The 5,000-nt window shown below is 27.5% G+C and overlaps 1 protein-coding gene across 4 annotated transcripts in view; it reads left to right on the top strand.

Annotated features, from left to right (window-relative positions):
• trim3b (tripartite motif containing 3b) overlaps positions 1–5,000 on the top strand; it is a 63,192-nt gene that overhangs the window by 8,993 nt on the left and 49,199 nt on the right. The window lies entirely within an intron of this gene.

Genomic DNA, 5,000 nt, shown 5'->3' with positions numbered 1-5,000 from the left:
GATGCCGAGCATCATGTGTACTCCAGCCACACAACTGTCTATGACGTCATTGCCTGTGCTGCTCACGGCCACCAGGGGGCTCTCTTATTGCTGGGATAGTGTTCATGTTCAAAACCAATACAATATATATATTGTTTTTAACCTTTATGGCTCTCCTCAAGTTTGACCTGGAAGGATCTACAGCAGGGGTCACCAACGCGGTGCCCGCGGGCACCAGGTAGCCCGTAAGGACCAGATGAGTAGCCCGCTGGCCTGTTCTAAAAATAGCTCAAATAGCAGCACTTACCAGTGAGCTGCCTCTATTTTTTACATTTTATTTATTTACTAGCAAGCTGGTCTCGCTTTGCCCGACATTTTTTATTCTAAGAGAGACAAAACTCAAATAGAATTTGAAAATCCAAGAAAATATTTGAAAGACTTGGTCTACACTTGTTTAAATAAATTCATTAGATTTTTTTACTTTGCTTCTTATAACTTTCAGAAAGACAATTTTAGAGAAAAAATACAACCTTAAAAATGATTTTAGGATTTTTAAACACATATACCTTTTTACCTTTTAAATTCCTTCCTCTTCTTTCCTGACAATTTAAATCAACGTTCAAGTAAATTTTTATTTTTTACTGTAAAGAATAATAAACACATTTTAATTTAATTCTTCATTTTAGCTTCTGTTTTTTCGACAAAGAATATTTGTGAAATATTTCTTCAAACTTATTATGATTAAAATTCAAAAAAAATTATTCTGGCAAATCTAGAAAATCTGTAGAATCAAATTTAAATCTTATTTCAAAGTCTTTTGAATTTCTTTAAAAAAATGTTTGTTCTGGAAAATCTAGAAGAAATAATGATTTGTCTTTCTTAGAAATATAGCTTGGTCCAATTTGTTATATATTCTAACAAAGTGCAGATTGGATTTTAACCTATTTAAAACATGGCATCAAAATTCTAAAATGAATCTTAATCAGGAAAAATTACTAATGATGTTCCATAAATTCTTTTTTTAATTTTTTCAAAAAGATTCGAATTAGCTAGTTTTTCTCTTCTTTTTTTCGGAATTTTAAAGAGTTTGAAATTGAAGATAAACTATGTTTCAAAATTTAATTGTCATTTTTTTCGTGTTTTCTCCTCTTTTAAACCGTTCAATTAAGTGTAAATATCATTCATTATTAATAATAACATAGAGTGAAAAGTAATTTGAGCAAATTGGCTATTTCTGGCAATGTATTTAAGTGTTTATCAAACTGGTAGCCCTTCGCATTAATCACTACCCAAGAAGTAGCTCTTGCTTTCAAAAAGGTTGGTGACCCCTGTACTACAGTATGTCATAAAAATGTTAAAAACAAGTCATATATTATTTTTGGGAATTTTTTTTATTCAACACCTAAGTCTCTACATCAATGTGAGGTTTTGTTTTTGTTTGATCTGTTACGTACTTATTTTAAAGGTGAATATTTTCAAAAAGGTCAATATATCAAAACATTCATTTTAATTCATTATTTTTGGAGCAATAATGGTTTAAAAAACTAAAATTTTCAATAATCAAAAACAGCATAAAAGTGTTAAAAAAACCCCCAAAACTTTCAACTCTCACATCTTGAGATCAATTTCGGATCTGTAATTTTTTTTTTTTAAATTATTATTTTTCACGTTTCTTTTTTGCCCTTTTTGTCAAAGAAAGCATCGGTTTTTTTATGGCAAACACACAAAAATATGCAAAATGGAGCCTTAAATATGTCAATAGTTCATAACAACATTGATTTATTATTTTTTGAGCAATAACAGTTTAAAAAACCAAAATTCTTAATAATCAAAAACGGCCCACACTCATAAAAGTGTTAAAAAAACAACAACTTTCAACTCGAATCTGTCGATTTTAATTTTTTTAAAATTATTTTTCACGTTTGTTTTTTGCCCTTTTTGTCAAAGAAAACATTTTTTTTATGTCAAACACACAAAAATATGCAATATTTTCACCCAAAAATATTTCAATTGAAGTTTTTATTATTTTTCGATTTTTTTAATATGTTTTTCTCTTTTTTGGGGGCCTGTCATTTTTATTTTTGTATTATTTTTCACGTTTGTTTTATGCCCTTTTTGTCAAAGAAAACTTTGTTTTTTTTATGGCAAACACACAAAAATATGCAAAATGGAGCCTTAAATATGTTAACAGTTCATAACAACATTGATTTATTATTTTTTGAGCATTAACTGTTTAAAAAACCAAAATTCTTAATAATCAAAAACGGCCCACACTCATAAAAGTGTTAAAAAACAACAACTTTCAACTCGGCTCTGTCAATTTTAATTTTTTTTAAATGATTTTTCACGTTTGTTTTTTGCCCTTTTTGTCAAAGAAAACTTTTTTTTTATGTCAAACACACAAAAATATGCAATATTTTCACCCAAAAATATTTCAATTGAAGTTTTTATTATTTTTCAATTTTTTTAATATGTTTTTCTCTTTTTTGGGGGCCTGTCATTTTTATTTTTGTATTATTTTTCACGTTTGTTTTATGCCCTTTTTGTCAAAGAAAACTTTGTTTTTTTTATGGCAAACACACAAAATGTGTGTTTGCAATATTTTCCCCCAAAATATTTCAATTTAAGTCTTTATTATTTTTATCTTTTTGTTATATGTTTTTCTCTTTTTGGGGGCTTTTTTGCCAAAGAAAACTTTGTTTTTTATGGCAAAATATGCGATATTTTCCCCAAAAAATATTCCTAAGTGTAATATTTGATGTGAAGTAATTGGAGCCTTAAATATGTCAATAATTCTTAACATTGATTTTGATTCATTATTATTTTTTTGAGGAATGACAGTTTGAAAAACTACAATTCTTAATAATCAAAAACGGCCCCCACTCATAAAAGTGTTAAAATAACAACTTTCAACTCTTACATCTTGAGATCAATTTCGGATCTGTCAATTTATTTATTTTTTTGCCTTTTTTGTCAAAGAAAACGTTGTTTCTTTTATGGCAAACACATAAAAATATGTAATATTTTTACCCAAAAATATTTCAATTTAAGTGTTTATTATTTTTCTCTTTTTGTTATGTTTTTCTCTTTTTTTGGGGCCTTTTTGTAAACAAAAACTTTGTTTTTTATGGCAAAAGATGCAATATTTTCCCCCAAAATATTCCAAAGTGTAATATTTGATATGAAGTAATTGGAGCCTTAAATATGTCAATAATTCATAACATTGATTTTGATTCATTATTATTTTTTTGCGGAATGACAGTTTGAAAAACTACGATTCTTAATAATCAAAAACAGCCCCCACTCATAAAAGTGTTAAAAATAATAACTTTCAACTCTTACATCTTGAGATCAATTTTGGATCTGTCCATTTTTATTTTTAAAATTATTTTTCACGTTTGTTTTATGCCCTTTTTGTCAAAGAAAACTCTGTTTTTTATGGCAAACACACACAAATATGCATTATTTTCCCCAAAAAATATTTAAATTTAAGTGTTTATTATTTTTCTCTTTTTGCTGTTTTTTTTCTTTTTTGGGGGCCTTTTTTTTTCAAAGAAAACTTAGTTTTTTATGGCAAAATATGCAATATTTTCCCCAAAAATAGTGGAATATTTGATGTGAATTAAATTGGAGACTTAAATGTGTCAATAATTCATAACAACATTGATTTTGATTCATTATTAGTTTTAAACAAATCCCGTTTAAAAAAAAAAAAAAAGTGCCCCATTTTTTATGTTTTTAAGTTTTTATTTAATTTTTTAAATCTTTAATCTTTTTTTTTTAAGCTTAAATCCATGAATCAACTTCAGATCAATCCGTCAATTGTAAGTTTGTATTATTTTTGTATTATTTTATGCCGTTTTTGCTATAGAAAACTTTTTTTTATGGGAAACACAAATTATGCAATATTTTGTCGTTTTTCTTAATAGTATTTTTAGAATGTGTTTTAAAAAATGAGCTGTGGGCTGCAAATGGACCACACTTTGGACACGCCTTTCAAAAATAATTTTAATTTGCAGTTATTAGCGTTTTCGATGTTCTTTTATCATGTTTTTATGTTATTTTTTAATTATTTATTTTATTATTTTTATTTTTCCATCCATCCATTTTCTACAGCTTGTCGCGGGGGTGCTGGAGCCTATCTCAGCTGCATTTGGGCGGAAGGCGGGGTACACCCTGGACAAGTAGCCACCTCATCACAGGGCCACAATGCAAAATAACAAAGAAAATGTAAAATAAAGAAAACGTTGCAAAATATTGCAAAATAAAGAAAACGTTGCAAAATATTGCAAAATAAAGAAAAAGTTGCAAAATGAGAAAAATGTTTCAAAATGAAGAAAACGTTACAAAATAACAAGGAAAACGTTGCAAAATAACAAGGACAATGTTGCAAAATGACAAAGAAAACATTGCAAAATGACACGCAACACCTTGCAAAATGACACGCAACACCTTGCAAAATGACAAAGAAAATGTTGCAAAATTTAAAAAAAAGGTTGCAAAATTAAGAAAAGGTATCAAAATGTCATAAAATTTTGCAAATAAAGAAAAGGTTGCAAAATGACAAAAACAATGCAAAATGACAAAAGAAAATCTAAAATAAAGAAAACGTTGCAAAATATTGCAAAATAAAGAAAGCGTTGCAAAATAACAAGGACAACGTTGCAAAATGACAAAGAAAACGTTGCAAAATGACAAAGAAAATGTTGCAAAATACACAAAAAAAGGTTGTAAAATAAAGAAAAGGTTGCAAAATGTCAAATAAAATTTTGCAAAATAAAGAAAAGGTTGCAAAATGACAAAGAAAACAATGCAAAATGACAAAAAAAACTAAAATAAAGAAAACGTTGCAAAATGACACGCAACACCTTGCAAAATGACAAAGTAATGTTGCAAAATAAAAAAACAGTTGCAAAATAAAGAAAAGGTTGCAAAATGTCAAATAACATTTTGCAAAATAAAGAAAACAATGCAAAATGACAAAAAAATTCTAAAATAAAGAAAACGTTGCAGAATAACAA

The sequence above is a fragment of the Entelurus aequoreus genome, linkage group LG05 (assembly GCF_033978785.1).
Source record: "Entelurus aequoreus isolate RoL-2023_Sb linkage group LG05, RoL_Eaeq_v1.1, whole genome shotgun sequence".
NCBI classification, from domain to species: domain Eukaryota; kingdom Metazoa; phylum Chordata; class Actinopteri; order Syngnathiformes; family Syngnathidae; genus Entelurus; species Entelurus aequoreus.
The sequence above is the reverse complement of the archived record's forward strand: the minus strand, read 5'-3'. Positions and strand labels throughout refer to the sequence as shown.